Here is a 22,928-nt window from a genome sequence, read left to right on the forward strand (position 1 = left end):
AGTTGACATAGCCAAGACAGAGTAATTATGGAAACACACTGAAAGTTTTATTAGGAAAAAGAAAGTACCTGATTAATTTTTGTAATTGTCTTTGTGACAATTTCATCTCTCCAAAGGTTAGACCAGAAAATCTCTATTGAGCACTTCATTTTGACTAACAAGAACAGATTGATATGAGTTGATGGCATGGAAATGACTGTCTTGTATCATCAGTGATGACAATGTTCTCCAGCTATGCTGTCTTGGGCTTTGGGAAAGAAACTTCACCATTTAAATAAGAGATAACTTATACCACAGAGTGAGAAATTTTAAGTTGTGACATCACATGTGGAAATCTACAATTACAAAATATTCCAATAAGGAGAAAAACAGTTAGTCCTTTAAACATTCCAATATAAACTGAATGGGGGAAACATTAGAATAATTTTTAAAGTGCCGTATATCCATCAGTCAAAATGAACAGAGATTAGGTTAATGTCTTTTTAATATCTCATTTATGGGAAATATCAAAATAAGTTAATATTTTGCTTCTGCTTGCTGCTTGCTGCTGGGGAAAATAATCTAGTAGGATATTTTCCACGATTAGAATGACTGGCTTTTACTGAGAGATGAGAAGCTACTGGAGAATTTTGCCACAGGGGAGACATGATTGCTTCATCTTGGATTTTTACCAGGGTCATTCGGCTATTGCACTGTAAATAATCTCCAGGAGAGTCAAGGTGGGGATGGGGAGACTGATTACAAGATTGGAGGCAGACAAGAGAACAAAGTAATGTGCTCAGCCACAGTCTGGTGGGGATGTTGAGAAGTGCTGAGATTCTAGATTTATTGTGACACTAGACCTGGGAAAGTGTGCTTCATATTGAGTATAGGGTGTAAGACAAAGAGAGGAATTAGAAATGACATAATAGTCTTTGCACCAGGATGGATTTACTGTGGACGGAAATGGGAGGCACTGTGGGAGGGGCAGGGTAGGAGAGGGTCAGTTTAAATACTCTGTTGGGAGATTCCTAAAATTACAGAAGTGGAGATATGAGTTGGTAATTGGAAATATGGATACGAAGTTTGAGTAGAAGTGTGAAAATGAAATACACTTTTGGGAATCGTCCACATATAGTAAGTATACAGAAGCCATTGGCTTGCATACTATCATCAGTGGTAGGTAGGGTAGATGAAGTTTTCCAGACTGAGCCCCTTAGAATTTACATCTAAGAAGGGATGTGAAGAAAGAACTAAGAAATGAGGACATGATAAAATTTCAAGTGATGTTGGAAAAAATCAGGACAATGAAACCGTGGTGAAACTTCAAGTTACATAGGAAAACGTCAGGACTACATAAGGCAAATTACAAAAATGATTCAAAGAAGCAAGGATAATCGATTTTGTCACATGTTGCTGACTTAAGAAGAGGACAGAAAATTAAGGATTCCTTCAATTATGTAGTTCTCCCCTGTTGCCTTGACTGGAGACATTGTGGTGGAATGGTTGGGGCAAAAAATAGTAAAATACATGGGAAGTTTCACACAGAGACATTTTCTGATTCTTAAAACTATCCTTACGGATAATAGCACTGTGTGATAAATGTGTCCTACAGTTAAACAACTATATCCAGAGAGTAGTAAAACTTAGATTGATTCCAAACTGGAGAGGGGTTGTAGGGATTGATTATAAGTCTTTGTATTTATACTCTGTCATATAAACTTTCATAAAACATGGACAAAATCATGGAAGAATATGCACCAAAGAGGAGGAAAACACAAACACAAGAGGACTAGCAAATGTAGTGAATTGAAAAATACAATGTGAAAACTTTTTAAAAACATAAAATAGGGCAAAATTTGAAAGGTTCAATTTAGCATGAATAGATGTTAGATCCTACATTTATTTTCAATTTAAAAAAATCTTATACACATAGAGCCTAATTCCACTTCATCAATAATATGAAGGGCATAGTAGATTATAAATGCCATATAACCCAATGATGTGGAAACTCTGGTGAAAAAGCTCTGAGGCATTAGGTTGCATTAAAGGAATTATACAGAATTGGAAAAGGGGTTCTTTTAGCACTTGGGGAAAAAATACACCACTTGTGGAAAACCCAGTGTTGTTCTGGGCCACAATTTAAGGGAGCTATTGGTAAACTGAACTGTGTCCATAAATGGAAGTTTTGACTAATTAGAACACCAAATCAATCTTAAGTTTTTAGATTCACAAATAACATGACTTTTGTGAATAAACAAAAATTAACTGACATAAATCCATTTTCATATATTTCAGGGGGGTGTTGGTTTACTTGGCTTATTTTATTACTTCAACATATCTCAGACCATTTGACAGGCAATATTTACTGGACTTTTCCAGGAGGAGGATAGACTATATTGAATTTCCAAAAATAATAATGTCAGAGACATTTTTTACCCCCTGTGGACCATCTCATGGAACTAATGTTCTATAGAACAGAACCTGGTAGATGCCATGTGAAAAACAAAGACTAATAGGTATTTTCCAAGGAAAAGAAAACTTGGTGAGGGAAGAAAATGAGAATTAACCTTCTTAATTTTAGATATCCGGATAGCAGCATGGAGCTGTGTTTATGGAAAATCATCTCTATTCTCTTTAGGGTGGAGAAGGTACACACTACAAATAGGTAGTTTTTGACTCAACATGAAGAAAATCTTGACAAATTATTTGTATAAAGTTGTAAAATTTCCATCACTGAAATATTCAAGAACGTTTGCGAATTTGGTTTAGTAAAATGCTTAAGGATTTTTGGAATAGGATTGCTAGAATTTTGTTTGTGAACAATGACCTATTCAATTATCCTCTAGGATAATTTCCAAATTTCAGGTGACTGATTTATAGTGCTTAGTTTAGGACTATTTTTTTTTTTCTTCTGATAATACTCAAAATGCCTTTGCTGCTATGGAGAATATTCTGAGCCAACCTCTTACTTTCTTATAATTAGTGAGCATGGGCCTGAACGATTTATTTTTTACTTAAGTGAAACACACTCTAGAAGAAAATGAAATAGAATTCTAAATATACATTAAATTCTACAATGGATCCTATTTTTAAAAAAGTGTCACTGTGATGGATGATATTTTCAGGATTATTTCCTTTCATTTATACAATTATTTGGCAGTTGATTTTCAGCATTCAATGGCTGTTATGGCCATAGTCTGATATTTATGGAGCAATTCCCTTTATGGGATTATTTTTCCACCCTTGACTCGTTGAAGTACTTTTTGGTATCTGTCTTAAATGATAAATGCTTAATTAAAAACTGAAAATGTTTTAAAAGAGTCTGTGAGATCTTTACACACACATGTATAGACACATATGGGCATGCACACTCTATATTTTTCTGAGACACTAAGAACCAGTCCACCGATAGATAGCCTTCCTGAATGCAGGGTATGGGTAAACAAAACAAATCTTTGTACAAAGAACAGGAAATTCAGGGAAGTTCATGTTCTTAATTCCCTATCAAATTCAGCAAGCAAGAAGACAGTGGGATTCTCTATGAGTTCGTATGTTTTTTTTTAATATTTATAATACATATGTTCTATGTATGTTTATATATGTTATGTTACAAAACATAAGAAATGATTAGAATATAGGAAGTCATTTGGAAAGTTCCCAGTCCCCAAGGTTGTTCTTTTTTTCCTTAGACAGACATTTCTCAGAGAGATCCCCTAAACTTTTGATTTCATTTATAGAACATGGATTTAACAGTTTATATTTTCGCTCAGTTTCTGCCAGGATTTAGAATCTCCCCGTTCTCTCTGAATAGAAATATCTTCAAAGAAATTAATCCTGTAAAGCTTTTGCATCGAATGGAGTATTTAATCAATGAAAGTACTTGGGATCGCATTGCTGGATTGGGCTATTTATTTCATTAGTGCACGAAGTTGCTGCTTCCCTGCACAGTTTCCAGTGAAGGCAGCAACGTGCCTTCTAACCTTGAGCATAATACTTTTAAATGATCCAAAGACATCACGCTTTTCAAGCATTTGGAACGCTAATGGGAGATATGAATATGGTCCAGCCTTTAGGGGACTGCTTCTTCTCCCAGCATTTTAGATACATATGAGGGAAACATTCACATGCCCTCCAGGCTGTGTGGGGAGTTCGCTGACTCCTTGTTTGTGAAATAACATTGCTGGTCATCTTGAACAAGTAGCACATTTTTCAATTTTCCCTAAAAATTTCCCCACAAGTTTTCAAAAAGATGGTCAAGCAGTCTGAAGAAAAATTATGTAAATGTCAAATCCAATTTCCTAAAAGCACAATAGAAAGAACCCGAATCTCACACATCAGTGTATGTAGCTAATGTACTTAGGGGCAAAATTGGCCTAGTGCTTATCTCTGGCTTGGCAGGACTCATGAAGAGATTTAATGCTGAATCTTTAAATGAGTGAACTCCTGAAGAGACATGTGCTGTCACTGGAAAATAGAAAAATTATTAAAAAGCAAGTGAGTGACCACTTCCATAGAGTAGTAGAGAAAAGAGTTTACTTCCCTTTGTGTCTCAGACTGAAACTACTTCAATAAGATAGGAGTTTCCTACTAAAATATGAGTTTCCCAGCCAATAAACCTGGGTCTAGAGGATTTTCAAAGGTTATCATTTCATTCCAGCAAAAATATTATCCACTGCTTCTATTAGGTAGACATTTGAAGGTGATTGTTGTATTGCTTTGGATTAAGCTATATTAAAATGGAAGCAGTGGCTGAATCGGTAGGGTTTAGAATAAACCAATATTGGAGAGATAAGCCAAAGGGTCCTTTTTTGATTTTATGCAGCTTTGTATTGGAGGGCAACCTCCCAATCCACTTTCTTAATTCCTTTCCTTTTGTACCTCACCGCCCTTCTTAAATAGCAAGATGATTTTGGCAGAAACACAAAGCAGGAAAACTGGAAATACAAAATACATGTGTGTATATGTGTATACACGTGTATGCCACTGTGTGTTCTTAATGAATATACTCTAATTGTTAGTTGTAGACATTTATCTTTGTTCAAAAGATGGGTTCAAAATCGTGTGTTTCAAAACATATTCACTTATGGAAACAATAAGTTTCAAGAAAGATTTCCTTCCTACCATGCTCAAAATTGTCAGTTTCTTCTATTTGTGGGAAATTATAAAATAGTTGATAAAGTAAATTGGTTATGTGGCCATTTAAAAAAAAATTCCTACCTTATTCAATTCTATTTAAAATATTTACTTTGTAATTAAATGATGATAGTCTGGCAATATGAAACATAATCCAATAATTTTATTTTGTATTCTCCGTACAAAATGTTTTTTTTTAATTATAGTGTGGCTAAGTAAATTGCACTATTGTACATGCAAAGTAGCTTTTTTAGGTTATTAGATAAATACTTGGACTGTAGTTCAATGCAATAATATTTTTTCAATAAAATGCTTAATGGTATAAGAGTATTAGTCATGCATTTCTAACAAAAACATATATACCAAATATAAAAACTAAATCAAAAGCAAAATGGTATGGAAATATTCTGTATTTTACACTACTGAATTTAAAATGCATTTAACATTTTATTTATTATTGTATATATTTATATTATATATTTAAAGGCTGGGATTTCTTAGACTATTTCTTAAAATTTTAGTGTTATAAAATAAAGCTGTTTCCTCAAACTAAAAATAAATATGATTTTAAAAGTTCTTTAGATGTATTCTTTGTTGAAACCTATTATGCAAATACTATGTGAAGTTCTTCTGTTTCTTGTAGCTTCAAAAACAAACTATTTTGAAATGCTCTAACAAAGTTTAGCTTTTGAAATGCATTCTGTAAGTGATAAGACAGACATGATGGTATTCTTCACACTTACAATATTAATGTAGACTCTGAAAATACCTTAATTAATAACCCCAATAAGTTCTTGTTCCAGAAGGACTCAACTCACTAGGAAATCTTTTTTTTTTTTTTTTTTTTTTTTTTTTTTATTTGACAGAGAGAGAGAAATTACAAGTAGGCAGAGAGGCAGGCAGAGAGAGAGGAGGAAGCAGGCTCCCTGCAGAGCAGAGAGCCTGATGTGGGGCTCGATCCCAGGACCCTGGGATCACGACCTGAGCCGAAGGCAGAGGCTTTAACCCACTGAGCCACCCAGGCGCCCCTCACTAGGAAATCTTTTTAATCATGCATGACCAATAGTGCGGGAACATGATTTAACTTCTTACTTTATTTTCTTTATCATTGCCCTCATTTGCTGGATCTTAGTAGGATATTATGTGTTGTTTCACCTCATTTACTGGATGTTAGTAGGGTATCATGGATTGTTTCATTCATCATCAAGACATTCTTGTAAACTCTTGTCCTTTGTCATTACTTATTGTTTGGAGGTTAATAGATTTCTTCCACATTTCCAAGTCTTCAAAAGAGAAAAATTTTTCATAGAAATAATTCATTAGGAAATAACTGGGATATGATATTTCCCTCTTTAAATTACTCACTCCTTGGGTAGTTAGGGGGATTATTCATCTGGACCTCTATCCTTATTGTATCTTTATCTCATGCACTAATGTTGACTACCAAACTCTCAATTTAGGACAATGAATTGATTTCATCCAGTCAAAGCTCAAAGTTCCTTTACCTAACTTACTCTACTTAACTCTTACCTAATTAGGTAATTAACTCTACCTAATTTGGGTGCCTGGGTGGTTCACTGGATTAAGCATCTGCCTTCAGCTCAGGTCATGATCTCAGGGGACTAGGATCAAGCCCCTGTGGGGCTTCCTGTTCATCTGGAAATCTGCTTCTCCCTTTCCCTCTGCCCCTCCCTCTCTGCTCATGCTCTCTCTCTCAAATGGATAAGTAAAATCTTTTTAAAAAAAAATAACTTGACCTAATTATGATCTTGATTTAAGTATGTAAATGAATTTTCAGATTATACAAATTCTTTAAAGTCTATTGATTTCCATTATTCCAATCCAAAGCCAATAGTGTTGACAGAACTGAAGTTTCAGTGTGCTGAATAGCTGAAGTAAAGTAATATTAGAAAGTTTGCCATAAGTGAATTTCAAGAAATGAGCTCAAATACATTATATTTCAAGTATTGAGAACATGAGACAAAAATATATATCATAATCTAACCAGCGAGGACGTTCCTAAGAATGGTCCCTTTCAAATCCCATAATAATTAATCTATTCTCAATAGTATTTGTTACTATTTCTATTTGAAGTAACTTCTTCATTTGACTATAGGATACTATGTACTTTGATTTTCCTTGAGTCTGTTTTTTGGTTTGTTTTTGGTTTTCTTTGTTTTTTGTTTGTTTTGTCTTCGCAGACCGTTTTCTTCCCAGAGGCTCCCAAACTTTAAATGTTGGAGTAACCCAAAGGCTTAGTTCTAGACATTGTCTTGTCTCTACTACACACATCTTATTTAGTATCAGGCCTTAAAGAACATTTTATACCCTGATGATTCTCAACTTTATATTTTCAGGTATGACTTTCCCTTAACTCACTCAAAACCTCCACTGAATGTTGACTAGTCGTCAAGAGCTCAGTGTCCAAAAAGGATCTCTTTGTTTCCTCAAATCCTTTCCTTCCTCAGGGCCCCACATATCAGTAAAGAGCTCTATCAGTCTCCCAAGAGCTCATATTAAACTCTTGAGCGTCCTCTTGGATCTGTCTCACATCCCACATCTTATTACCAACCTATCAGCATGACCTGTCAGTTTTACCTACACAATATATCCCCAATCTGACCTCATCATGTCCATGGCTACCTTCTCAGTGTACTCCATCTTCTCCCACCTGTAATAGAGCAACAGCCTCCTGCTTGGTCTCCCTGGATCTCTGGTTTCTAGGAAGCAATCCACAGAGTGGAGACAGAGTGCTATCCTGAAGGGAAAAAAATCTCTTAAATAGTTTTACATTATTTTTAGAATAAAATCCAATGTTTTGACAACAGCCTTGAAGATCCAATTTCATCTGACCTCTGATAATCTCTACAACTTCATCTTCTCCCATTTTAAAAGTTCTTTAGATGTATTCTTTGTTGAAACCTATTATGCTATGTTGAAACCTATATTCATCTTCTCCCATTGCCTCTATCTGTCTCTGATCTTATAGTTCCTCAAACAAAGCAAACAGTTCCCACGCAGAGCCTTTGCATTTGTTGTCTTCTCTTACAAGAATGTTCTTTCCAAAGCTACTTTCATAACTCCTTCCCTTTTTTCATTTAGGTGTTTAAAAAAAAAAAAAAAAAAACACAACAACTCCTCAAAGAGGCTTTTCTTATCCAATCTAAAAAGAATATCTAATATCACCATACCTGGGCGGCTCAGTTAAGTTTCTGACTCTTGATTTTAGCTTGGGCCATGATCTCAAGGTTATGAGATCAAGCCCCTTGTCGCACTCCTTCCTGTTCATGGAGCCTGCTTGGGATTCTCTCTCTCCCTCTCTGTTCCTCCCCTCAAACGTGTGTGCATGCATGCTCTCTCTCTCTCTCTCTTAAAAAAAAAAAAAAACTACCTTACTTTTTCATACCATTCACTTTGAATTCGTTCTTACAATTAATACCATACTAATCTATTATGCATTTACTGTATGTTTTTGTTTACATGTTTTAAAATTTCATCTTAAATAAAATTTTGAAAGGAGAAATTTTATGGGAGAAGGATATTTTCCTCTTTTGTTCAATACATTTTTTTTCGTTTGCTTCTGAGACTCATACTGAGAACATACTAGGCACTCAATAAATAATTGTTGAGTAATATAATGAATGCAGAACTTGAAGAAGATTCTCAGCTTTCTGGTTGATTTGAGACAATGTTATTTAGTGTGCCAAGTTTGATGTGATTTATTAAATAGGTTATGATTTCAAAATTAAAGCCTATAGTTTCAACTAAAGGGTAAACGTGAAAAAAAAAAAGAAACCTTCTTGATTGGATTGACAAAATTCTTCTCAAACTTGAGAGGTTGTTATTTTGTTATTTTAATTTTTAGATCACGCATAGGTCATGATGTATTTCCTTAAAGACGTGAAATTTACAGACATGCATGAAGTGTTAAAACGTTCTTTAAATTTTACATTGATTTGTAAAAGTGCTTACCATATAACTTCTATAAATTCAAGAATTATGTTTGATCCTGTCAAGGGCCGTATTACCAATATCTTTTGGGTGCATATTTTACTTCCTCATACATAATGTTCCTACCCCTCTCTCCACATGGTAGGGCAAGCTGGAATTCTCTGGAGAGTGACTTACTCATTCCACTAATATGCATAAAATAGCCACTAGATGTAAGACACAGATACCCCAGTGCAGAAACAGACAAAAAGCTCTGTTGTTATGGAGCTTACATTTTAGTAGGGAGAGAAAAATAAAAATCAAACTGTGTGTTAGGATAAATACTATTCAGTGCTAAAGAAGTTAATGGCCCTCTGTGCATAATGGGAGAGCTAGTATTTGTACTGAAGTCTTGTTCCCAAAACCACATTTGGTCTATTTCATGAAACAGTGTAAGATAAGATATTACTGTCTGGTTAATTAAAGATAATTGCCGGCTTGGTTAGTTCCTTCAAAGAAAGATGATGGGTTGAGAAAAACACAACTCTTTTCAATGGGTTTCAGAGAATCTTTTTAAATTTTTCGAGTGTCCCTCCTGTTAAGCATATCTTGACTTTGAGACTGGAATCTTGTGACTACACTAGTGCGAAGTCTGTTGCTATTGAATAATTTAAGACGTGATGGATATGCACAGAAGAGACAATAATGGCATATGGTCTGATGACGTAGTTACAGAGATACCTAGTTACAGTTAGAGTCCTCCTGCTGTTGGCAACAATCAGTGGGGGTCCAGAAGGTGGGAAAAAAAAAATCTGATTTCAGAGAAAAGAATTGAAGTTGGTCTTTTGAGATCTCAGTTTTAGAAAAGCGGTTTTGTATGAGGCAAACTTCTGGCTTTTGGCAAACTCTCCAGAGAAATTTCATTGCATTAAGAGGATAGACGTTCCAGGATTGCTGCTATTCAGTTTAACTAGCTTCTGTTATTATGCGGGCATGACTGTTTCATAAGCCCTTAATGAGCAGTCCCTTCTCTTACATATCTGATAGCTGGCAACCTGTTAGTCAGCTTTTTTTTTTTTAAAGATTTCTTTATTAGAGTGTGTGGTGGTGGGGACAAAGGGAGAGAGAGAACATCTTAAGCTGGCTCCATGCCCAGCGCAGAGCCCGATTGCAGGGTTTGATCTCACAACCCTGAGATCATAACCTGAGCCAAAAGCAAGAATCAGATGCTCAACTGACTTGAGCTACCCAGCCGCCCCAAGGAATTTATTATCAATAAACCGTAGCTGATAAATGAGACGTTTTGGCATCCTTGTTTCACTGGCAAAGGTGTCTTTTGGGTCCATATCCAGTGTTTCTCCTTGGAAGGTCATACTTTGAATTGCAGCACCAGCCTTGGTTTCTTCGTTTCAAATTAAGCTGTCCTACCTTGAAGGCAGCAAGGGGTTGGTTCTGTCATTACTGATAGAGATGTTTCAGGGCTTCGGGCTGAGTTCTGGCATGTCCTTGAAGCACCCATCCTGGGCATGCCTCTTCTCCTTCTGTTTCTTAGATGTTCTGCCCTCATCAATTTTCCTCACTTGCCAATCCTGTCAGAGTTGAGTTCTCACAATCATTGTGTCAAATTCGAAGAAGCAAATGATTTCCGAACCCTGACCTATGGGGATTTAATCTGCCTGCTGAGGTTGTGGGGGTCATATTTGCATTAGAATTCAGTAACCCACTGTGACAGGGAGAAAAATTCTCAAAGATTGAATGTTTGGGACCACGCTATGACTTTGTCCATTTGGGTCTCGATGTGGGATCCTGTGCCCGGGATAGGGTTCATTACAAGGTGATGAGGTCAGGCGGCAATTTGAGGAACTTGTCATTAATCAAGATTTTAGAGAGAAGAGAATTTAAATATTTTCACAGAGTTAGCTAATTCAAAAGTTGCCAGCGTTACTCACGTTTCCTCAATCAGGATGTGTGGATAGATAGCAGGAAAGAGTGTAGCAAACCATAGCCAGCCAGCAGGTTAAAAGACAATGGTCACAATCTATTTGTCCCACCTGCACCCACGAGAATGATAGAAACGTTACTTGGCAATGCCAAGATTGTCAAGCTCTAGAATAATGGTATAACTCTTGATTTTGTATCCTACTTTTTGTTTGACTTACTATTATAACTCTTTCATGCTACGTTGTTTCTTAATCAGCATTGTAAATTACACAGAAAATTGCGTGGAGTGAATATACCATAACTTGTACAGCCATGCTCCATTTTACTGTTATTTAGACTGTCCCCAGCTTTATGCTAATGTAAATGATGCATTTCAATGAACATTTTCATAAATGTAGTTTTTTTTCCCATCATTACCTGTATAAGTTCAGTTCTTTGAAATGGGCATTAAACCCCTCATATACTACTGGATTTTTTGTTTGTTTTTGTACACACCCTAATTGCATTCCAGTGAGTTTTTTCAAGGTCTGAAACACATTAACATTTTTGACACTAATGTGCTATAATTTATTCAACTCTTTCTTCTTCTGCCAATTGTTATTGTTACTATTACTATCATTATTCCACCTATACTATTATTATGCCATAATGATATGGTAACTTAAGACTAAAAAATGTTGGTGTGTAGATTTTTCCTTATAAATTTTAATTTTAATTTTTGTTTTTTTTTCCATTTTTATTGAGATGTAAATGACTTAAAGTAGCATATAAACTTAAGGTATACAGCATAATGATTTAAATTACATATATTTTAAAATGATTACCACAATAAGTTTAGTCAACATTCATCATCTTGTGTAGATAGAAAAGAAAAAAAAAAAGAATGCTTTTTTTTTCCTTGTGATGAGAACTCTTAGGATTTATTATCTCAACTTCCATGTCCTCATATAACAGGCATAAATGTAGTCATTCTGTTGTACATTACATCCCTAGAATGTATTTATCTTATAATTGAAACTTTGGTCTATCTAATTCTTCCTCCTCCCACCTCTGACATCTGGGAACAAATATGATCTCTTATTTTATGAGTTTGGTTTTTCTTTTTCTTTCTTTCTTTCTTTTTTTCTTTTAAGATTCCACATCAAAAAGATTAAAAAAAAATTCAGATTATTTCCACATCTTGGCTACTCTGTAAATAATGCTGCAATTTACACGGTAGTACAGATACCTTTTGACATAGTGTTTTCATTTCCTTCAGATATATTCCTGGAATTGAAATTGCTGGATCATATGGTAATTCTATTTTTAACTTTTTGAGGAATCTCCCTCCTGTTTTCCAGAATAGCTGTACCAATTTGCAATCCAAATAATAGTGCACAAAGATCTCCTTTTCTCCACATCCACACCAGCACTTGTTGCCTCTAGTGTTTTTGATGGTGGCCATGCTACCAGGTTCCTGGTGGTATCTCCTTGTGGTTTTGATTTGCACTTCCCTTGTGACTCGTGTTGTTGAGCATCTTTTCCCTTGTTTATTGGTGATTAGTGTAACTTCTGTGGAACAGTGCCTATGGGGTCCTTTACATATTTTTAGCTGGATTATTTTGTTTTTTTGCTATTGAGTTATAGGAGTTATATTTTTGATAGTAACCCCTTATTAGATACATGGGTTGCAAAAATTTTTTTCCCATTCCATGGGTTGTCTTTTTATTTAGTTTCATTTGTTATGCAGAAGCTTTTGAGTTTCGCTTAGCCCCACTTGTTTATGTTTTATTTTACTGCTTGTGGCTTAAGAATCATCTAAAAAATCATTGCCAAAATTCATGTTAAGGAGATTTTTTTCCTGTGTTTCCCTTTAAGAGTTTTATAGTTTTCCGGTCTCACATTGACCTTGTTAATCCATTTTGAGTTTATTTTTTTGTGAATGGTTTAAGATAGGGGAATAGTTTCATTCTTTTATATGAGAATATCCAATATTCCCAGCACCAAGTATTGAAAAGACATCTTTTCTCCACTGACTATTCTTGGATCCCTTGTTAAATATTAGCTGACCATACTTGCATGGTTTAATTTCTAAATTTTTGACTCTGTGCCATCAATGTGTCTGCTTTTATGTTTTAGATGCTATTACCATACTGTTTGGTTACTATAGCTACATAATATAGCTTGAAATCAGTAAGTGTGATGCCTCCTAATTTCTCAGGCTTGCTTTGGCAATTAAGGGTCTCTTGTGCACCAATGTAATTTTTAGGATTTTTTTCTACTTCTGGCCTTCATAAAAAAGGCCATTAAGATCTTGATAAAATTGAATTGAATCTATGGAGGTCTGTGTAATATGGACATCTTTTTTTTTTTTTTTAAGATTTTATTTACTTATTTGACAGAGAGAGACACAGTGAGAGAAGGAACACAAGGAAGGGGAGTGAGAGAGGGAGAAACAGGTTTCCCAAGGAGCAAGAAACTGGATGTGGGGCTGGGATCATGCCCTGAGCCAAAGGTAGACGCTTAACAACACCCCATAGTCTGGACATTTTAACAGTATTAATTTTCCCAATCCATGAACACCTTTCCATTTATTTGTTTTTTTTTTATTTCTTTCATCAATGTCTACGGTTTTCAGTAGAGACATCTTTTACATCCTTGGTTAAATTAATTCCAGGGATTTTTTTTTTATTCTAAATATTAAATTCTAAGTATATAATTATTTTTAATGCTACTACAAATTGGATCATTTTATTTCTTTTTCAGGTAATTCATTGTTGGATAGAAACAATTTTTTGTATGCTGATTTTTGTATGCTAATTTTGTACCCTGCAACCTGACTGAATTTGTTAATTAGATCTGACAGTGTTTTGATGGGGTCAGGACTTGGAGGTCAGCCCGGAGCAGCCTCTCAGGTGTTTCCAGTCAGGCTTTCTGGTCAGGAGAGGCTGGGAGCTCTTCAGTTGCAGTCCAGGCTAGGATTTAGCTCCCTAGCCACGTTGAGGCCGGCTAGGGAGGTCTCCAAGCCCAGCAAAGCTTTTAGATTGTGCTCTTGACTCAAGCTGACCCAGTCTCCAAGTTCCCTGGCCGCATGATGCCACTGCATTTTTTTCTGTGCATGCTCAGCTCTGCTTGCCTCCGCACAAGCACTGCTAGGCTATTCAGCCTCCAGCTGTTCCCCATCAGCTTTCTGAGAAGTTACCCTCAGCCTTGGGCCAGACTATGACTCAGCAACACTGCCTGGGCAGGGAAATGGCTGACAGGGCTCCAGAGCTGGCAAAGTTCTTTGTTTGAAGACCTCACTCAGGCAAGCCTGTTTCCCACCACGTTTCCTGGTCAGATTGCACCATAGTCTTGGTTCTGCAGATGAGAAGCTGCCGGTTGGGAATTGTACGTGAGCACGGCAGGTAGGAACCCAGTCTGCCCAAATCTGAGGACTGGTCATTTCAAGTCTCTCCCCGACTTCTATATCCCAGCCAGATTCCCTATGGTCAAGTTGCATGGATTTATTTTCCTGCAGTCCCCACGGGGTGAGACCAAAGTGGGTGTTCCCAAGAAGCAACCCACAGTGTGGGGACCAGGAGCTGAATGTCTATCTTGTGCTCTCTTTCTCCACTGGAGGAACCATAGTCTGAGGGGAGAACCATGCATGGTACTCTTCGTGACTGTAGGAAGGGCAGTTGAATCAGAATGGAGCTCCTCGTCTTACCCTTCTAATGCCTTTGTCTTGGTCTTGCTGGAGCAGGGGGTGTGCTTCAGCCTCAACTCTGTGTCCTCCTAGTGGTATGTTGTGCATGAATAGTTTTTCTGCTGGGGAGCAAAGTCAGGAATGAATTATCATTTACCTCATATTTCTTTTTTTAATTCTCTTAACTATAGTTCCTACGTTTTGTATGTGACTATACAGTTGTATTATACATTTGGAAATTTACATGAAATGAGTACATTTATGAGAGCCTATAGTTCTTTTTCTTCAATAGGCTATGGAGAGCGTCATGCCTTAGTCACCATGCTTCATGTTTTTATTGTTGCCTTGCATAGTTATACTTTATACCCTACCCAAATGTCTAATTAACTGACTAGTAATCAAATACCATCTAGAATCTTGTCTCTTGCCATTGTATTCCTCATATTCTTGCAATTTATTCAACTTGAGGAGGTAGTAGGAATTTCTGAATTTGTGGTGGGTCAGAAGTAAGAATGGTCTAGGGCTCCCCCCCCCGCCACCCCGGGACTGATGCCTGAAGGGAGGACAGTGTTGGGGAAGACTGTGCCCTTCCTCTGTGATGTCTCTCGCCATTGTCGGTGGTTGGTGTCAAAAGTCTTTGCAATATCTCAAAATTATTATGAGAATTAAATGGTTCAGTGTAAGTAAAAATGCTTCCAAAGTAACTGGTGTGCAATAAATGTTCTGCAAGTGTTAGCTACACTTACAATTACTAAAGGTTCTCATTCTCCATGACATAAATATACTAGCAAGAATAATAACGAGTTTTTGTTTACATGCTGTTTTATTTAAGCAGTAGCCTATTCCATATGATGCTTTTTATAAGTTTATTTTCCCAAATTGTTTGTTTAAGGAAATATAGTAAATGGTAAAATAGACACACTCAAACTATAATGCAATAAGCTTAAGTCTGGAAACTCTTTTTCCAGAAGAAACTGTGACAGCTATAGGCACTTAAAACATAGGTCTGACATTCTATTGGTAAAAGAGGAGGAATAAAACGTTTACTTCTAAGTTTTATTTTTTAATTGAGCTGACTCAAAATAAATAAATAATAATAATTGTGCTGACTCAGTACCACACTCCACAGAATGCTGGGCTATCATAACAATTAGACTCCAGAAATTACAATGATGCAAATTTAACAGAAGTTTTTTAATAAACTATAAAGCTTCTTTTTTAATTGAAGTATAATTGACATAAAATGTCACATTAGTTTCAGGTATACAATATAGAGTTTCAGCAATTCTCGACAGTGTGCTGTGCTCCCCAAAATAAGTATAGTCAATATCTGTCACCATATAGTTATTACAATATTACTGACTCTACTTCTTATGCTATACTTTTCAGCCTCATGACTTTATTTAAAACTAGAAGTTTGTACCTTTTAATGCTCTTCACATTTTTCGCCTATCTCTCCTTCTCCTTTCCCCTGTGGCCAACACTGGTTTGTTCTCTGTATTTATTATTCTATTTCTATTTTTTGTTTGTTTTTATTGTTGTTGTTGTTCATTTGTTTTGTTTTTTAAATGCTTCATATAAATGAAATCACATGCGTTTGTTTTTCTCTTCATATTTATTTCACTTAGCATAATACTCTCTATGTCCATCCATGTTGCCAAAAATGGCAAGATCTCATTATTTTCTAGGGATGAATAATATTCCATTGTTATACATGTCATCTCTTCTTTATCGTTCATATACCAGTGGACACTAGGTTGCATCCATAACTTGGCTATTCTAAATAATTCTGCAATGAACATCGGGTACACATGTCTTTCTGAATTAGTGTAGTCATTGTCTTTGGATAAATAGCCAGTAGTGGAATTATTGGATTGGATGGTATTTCTGTTTTTAACTTTTTGAGGAACTTATATACTGTTTTCCACAATGGTTGCATCAATTCACATTCCCACTAACAATGTATAAGGGTTCCTTCTCTCCATATCCTCACCAACATTTGTTATTTCCTGTCTTTTTTGATCTAACCATTTTGTCTGGTATGAGGCGATATCTCATTGTGGTTCTGATTTGCATTTCCTTGATGATTAATGATGTTGAAAATTTTTTCATGTATCCATTGGCCATCTGTATGTCTTTCCTGTTCTCTATCCATTATTTAATTGGACTTATTATTTTTGGTGTTGAGTTGTATAAGTTCTTTATATTTTGAATATTGACCCTTTATTGGATATATTATTTGCAAATATCAATATCTTCTCCCATTCAGTAGCGTGCCTTTTAGTTTTGTTGATGGTTTCCTCTGCTGTGCAAAAGCTTTTTATTTTGGTGTAGTCTCAGTAATTTTTGTTTGTTTCTTTTGTTTGGGTTTGGGTTTTTTTGTGTTTTTGTTTTTGTTTTGTTTTGTTTGTTTGCTCTTACTACCCTTGCCTGAAGAGACATGTCTAGAAAAATGTTGGTAAGGCCAATGTCCAAGAGACTATTGCCTATATTTTCTTTAAGGAGTTATGATTTAAGGCCTCAAATTTAGGACCTTAATGTTTGTGTATGGTTTAAAAAGTTAATCCAGTTTCATTCTTTTGCATATAGCTGTCCATTTTTACCAGCACCATTTATTAAAAGGATTGTCTTTTTTCTATTGTATATTCTTGCCTCCTTTGTCATTGATTAATTGACCATATAAATACAGGTTTATTTCTGAGCTCTCTATTCTTTTCCATCAATGGGTCTGTTTTGTGCTAATATCATACTATTTTGATTATTATAGCTTTGCAGCATATCTTGAACTCTGGGACTATGATACTTCCAGCTTTGTTCTTCTCAAGATTGCTTTGGGTATTTGGGGTCTTTTTTGATTGAATACAAATTTTCAGGTTCTTTGTTATTCTGTAAAAAATACTTGTGTTTTTTTTTAAAGATTTTGTTTATTTATTTGACAGACAGAGATCACAGGTAGGCAGAGAGACAGGCAGAGAGAGAGAGGAGGAAGCAGGCTCCCTGCTGAGCAGAGAGCCCGATACGGGACTCGATCCCAGAACCCTGGGATCACGACCTGAGCCAAAGACAGAGGCTTGAACCCACTGAGCCACCCAGGCACCCCAGCACTTGGTATTTTGATAGGCATTGCATTGAATCTGTAGATTGCTTTGGGTAAACTTTACTTTTAATAGAAGTACTATATGAATAAATACACCATGGGGCTGCCTTCTTGTGGTACTCAAGAAACCAAGCTATAAAGGCTATTTGGTATTCTTCACCTGATGGCTCCCAATGCTTCCTTGGATATCATCTGCAGTTCAAGTGGATAGGGAGGGGAGAAAAGATGAGGCGAAACTACAGGTTAGGCCTAGGAGTAATTTTAATTCACATTCTATTGCCTTGATCTCAGTCATGTGGACACATCTAACTTCAAGGGAGGCTGGGAAGTGTAGCACAGCTGTAGAAGAAAAGAGAAAGTGCAAGTATTTCTTTGTTAATTTTTCATATACTATATTTGAAGGCCCAGTAAGCTGTGCAGAAAGTAGTCAATAACAATTAAATGACCATTATTATTTCATTAAAGTTCCTTCTTGCCTACCATGACAGGGGTGGGAGACAACTTTCTGTTTCTTTCTTTTCTTCCTCTTTTTACATTAAAAAAAAAGGAAAAGAAAAAGAAAACTTTCTTCTTCACTGACCAGTCCCTTTTGCCTAAAATTCCACCATATAAATTTCAAGCTGTTGGTATTCACTGAAGAAATTCATGATAGGCATTTCTGCCTATTTCAGGCTTAATTCCCTATCAAAATGCAAAATTGCCACAGCCATTTATACCTTGGAAAAGATGAGTTTGTGGGATACTTTAATGGACTTCTAGTCCATTAAATGAGTATTTTCACTGGTGGGAAAGGGAAGAAACCTAAGTAGCCAGATCACAAAGTGAACTGAGCAAATACAGAAGCTCCCTCACAGAGCAAGCTGACTCCTTTACAAATAGATGGTCCATCATGACCTGACTTCTTAAAGGGCTGTGAAATAGTAGCTCTGATTCTGACAAATTTAAATATTCACTTCTTCTTCCGAGTGAATAAAAACCAAAAGATCGAAGATTCCACTTGCCTTTTACCTTCCTTGTCTTTTTCACTTTTGCTCCTAAACCCAAATACATGGGATTCTTTCTTTCTCCTTCCCTTGGGCCAGTTCCTGTGACAAGAAGAAAAGGGTAAAAGGATGGGAAATCTCATGGAAATAGACAATTGCAAAGCCCTGGGGTTGGGGATGGAAATCCGTGCCGTTCTAATAGTGTGATATCATCCAGGCATCAAATTTATAGCAGGGCGGGGAGGTGGCCTCTGAGTCCCACCACCTTTTCTTCTCACATTTGTCATTTTGTAGTTCCAAAATATTATTTAAAAATTTTTTCTTTTTCCTTAGAAGACCCAGCCTTGCTCTGTTGCAGAATAGAATTTTCTCAAACCTTGCACTCATTACTAAATGACCCATACCACATTTCCCAGTTCATTAAGGAATACAGTATTTCATTACAAAATTCCTGGTTTTTCAGATTTACTTCAAGAGCCTCTGCAGTAGACAACCATAGGCTTTATTAAATTTTTTACCTGGAAGAATTTGTCTGGTGATGTCCAATTGACCTATGAGATTGCATACTTATCATTGACAAACATTGCTTATGGTTATAATACTTCTTTTTATTTTAAATAAAGTCCCTGGCAAAGGAAGGGATATGATCAGGCCAAGTTCCCTTTCAATGAGAATTTCATCTCTCTTGTATTGCGGAAGGAAAGAATCACCATAATGAGAACTTAGGATGTCATGGCTACATTGGACTCCTCATGGCACGTGACCTGACTTAGGAGTAAGCACCTTAGAGGCTGAATGTTACTCAGAATCATCATTTCTGATCTCATGCCTGAAGACAAAGCCTACTGATGTGGAATAAAGGTGAAGACCAGAGGCTGGGAGGAAGGGGGGAGAGTTGTTTCCTGCCAGTGCTTTCTAGGAAGGTGGTATATTTGTAGATGATAAATGTAGACATTGCCACCACTTTTCCAGAATATACTTTAAATAATGTCTTAGAATTATCATTAAAACAAAAATTAATAAAAGGGCAGATAAATATACAATTACATGGTATGAACTTAAGGCAATGAAATTTTACATTTATAATTTTTCTCAAAGAAAAACTATGCATTTTAAGTGTCTTGGTCTGTTAATAATAATAATCCCAAAATATTTATTTTATTCCTTATCCATTTAGTTTCCTTTCTCAATTAGGATTTTTTATATACAGAAACAAATACACACAAAGATATACTATAAAGTGTATTTTCTTTTATAACAGCCTGTTTTCAAGCAGAATAAAGATGGAGGGAAAGTTGAAGACCAGTGAGGGGAAAACTGAGATTTTCTTTTTAAAAAATTTGAACTGAAGAGATTCAGATCATTTGAGAGAATATTTTCATATTTTGTCATTTCTCAACTTCACACTTTCATAAAACATATAACTTTGTTTCCTCTTCACTCTAGTTAATTTGAGCATTATTCAAAAAACAAAACAAAAAATAACATTGGGTTACCTGTCAGAAAAAAAAAAAAACCTGTTCATAAACCATGCAAATTTGCATAATATGTTAATAACATAAAAGTAAGTTAAAAAGATACATTCAGGTCAAGTCCTGGCTGATTTCAAGGCTGAGTGGTCTGTGCCAAACAGGAGTTTGCCTTCAGGAATGTGTCACTGCAATATTTCTAGAAACATTGGGACTGTAGGCACTACAGAAAGTTCCAGATAATGATTATCTTGGACATTTCATATATAGTGGGACTACAACAAACTGGTATGTGATAGTTGAAAATCCTAATTGTTTGCCCCCACAATTTATATTCGGGAGATATAACTTCTGAGACACATGCCTTAGTGATAAATTAGCAAGAACTTTGGGCTCCAACTGTCTAAGTTTGGATTTCATCTCTGTATTTTAGTAGCTATGGAAACTTGCCAAAGTGTTTAACCTCTGTGCATCTCAGTTCCTATCCGAGAGCAGTAAGGATAATTTCTGCCTCATGAGGTTGTAGTTGAACTCATTTAGTGAAAGTGTCTGGCAAATACAAGGGCTTAGTAAGGTTGACTATTGATGGGACTGCTTACCTTTCATTTATAAAAACAAAATATTCTACAAGGTAATGAGACTGGAGAGAAAAACCCTAAGTTTGAGTCTGGCATTTGAAAAAAATGACAATGAGGGGCTCCTGGGTGACTCAGTCAGTTAAGTGGCTGACTCATGATTTTGGCTCAGGTCATGATCTAAGTGTCCTGGGATCAAGCTGCACCCCCCACCCCCGGCTCAGCTCAGCTCAATGAGGAGTCTGCTTGAGGATTTTCTCTCTCTCCCTCTTTGCCTCCCCCCGCTCATAAGCTCTCTCTCTCTCTCAAATAAATCTTAAGAAGAAAAAACAAAGGCAATGAGCCTTTCTTCCCTCTTAGATGGACTCTGCTGCTCATTTCTTCCCTGTCTCTTGGCTTATCTATGGATGTTACTGTAGGGTCAGAATGGACCCTACAGTATGCTTTCCTCAACTGCCTTGATTGCCCAGGCTCCAAACATACCTGCTTCTTTAGGCCCGCATCACACTGGGGTTAATATGCAAAATAGCATCCCAACACATGCTGGAGATTCAGCTTTAATTATCTCGTAGAAAATTCCTATATGGGCAGCTGGTATCCTTGCTAACAGGGAGGATCACAGAATCTTATTATGAAACACTATTTTATTATCTCCAGCTTCCCGCCTGTGTGAAACAGGGTCTTCTGAGAAGCACGTATCATACTTGTGTTAGCTGTGTAAGAAATTTATTGGAGAAAATACCTATGAGGAAAAATCAGGAGGGAGTCAGAAGAGATGAAGAGAATTGTCAAACGAAGATAGAGGTCTAATTCCTACAAAAGAGAGAAAGAAGTAAGGAAATTTGAGTAGGAAAAGTCTTAGACCATAATGCAGTTCAAAGATGGTTTTAGCAAAGCCAACAAGGAGCCCTTAAGCCAAAGTCACCAGTCATAGGAGCCTCACAACTCACAGGAGGAGACAGGGCCTGGCTAAGTGCCCTATCACTGTCTGGGAGCACCTGGTGGGAAGCATGGCCCCAAAGCAGACACATCAATGGATTTCTGAGTATGTCACCTGAGTCCATGGGTCCATCGTGCTTCCTGCCATGAGATATATGGGACCATAGTTCATGGCCATCAAATCACTTGGGGCTTGAAATCTTCCTCTACAAATCTCCTTTCTGCAATTCTGGAACTCCCTCACCCCCTTACCTAGGCACCTGTTTGTCTCCGCCCCCTTGCCCTGCTTTGCTCTCTCTTTGCCTTTTCTTTCATCTCAGATTATTCCCACGACACTCTTATGACCCTGATTGCAAGTATCACAATAAACTCCAAAGACAACTGTGAGGTTTAAATTATTTTTCAGTTAGGGCTAACGATTAGCCAAACACTAGAGATATAGAATGTAAATAACAATTCCCAGGGCGAGCATGAGATCTCTGGTTGTCATTAGTCTTTGCCAAGACTGATAAATTACAGTAGAGGACTAATCACGTGAAACGCTGAGGACTCGGAAGGGCAGATGGAAGTGTGAAAACAGGGTGTAGGCGACACTCTGTTTTACTCTTGTGCTTTGCTCATTTATGCTGCTTGTGATCTGATTGTAAGACTGAATGAACATTCAGATATCCCAAAGTCTCTCCAAATCTGTAAACAATACTCTTACCCCTGCGTTTTGTTTTCATATTCGTCAGGTTTGCTAATTTAAGCAATGATGAAAAATGATGAACAATGATAATAAAGTCAATTACAACACTGACTTTACAGAAAAAGAGCATTAAACTTTAAATCAGTGAAAATAATCAATTTACCAAGCTTCCAAATGTGCATAGGCCAAACTTTTTGCCTTAACATTTTAAAAACATTCCGATGTGGTACAATTATGTAGCAAATTGTAAATGATGTATGAAAAGAAGAATTTGTATCCGTCTCTGGCTAGAGAAGCAGGAAGAGACAAACTCAGAGCTAATTTCACAGTGCTTTGCAATTAGTGTGATTAATTCTATTTGCCCAAATAAGGTAAAGAATCACAATTTTTTTTTCCTGTAGCATCTTAGCACCGGTCGCTATAACAAAGTAGTACGGATTGGGTGGAACGAACACAACAGAAATTTCTTGGCATTCTAGACGGTAGGAAGTCTGCCATCAACGTGGCAGCAAAATGGGCTTCAT

The sequence above is a fragment of the Neovison vison genome, chromosome 4, assembly GCF_020171115.1.
Source record: "Neovison vison isolate M4711 chromosome 4, ASM_NN_V1, whole genome shotgun sequence".
Lineage (NCBI taxonomy): Eukaryota > Metazoa > Chordata > Mammalia > Carnivora > Mustelidae > Neogale > Neogale vison.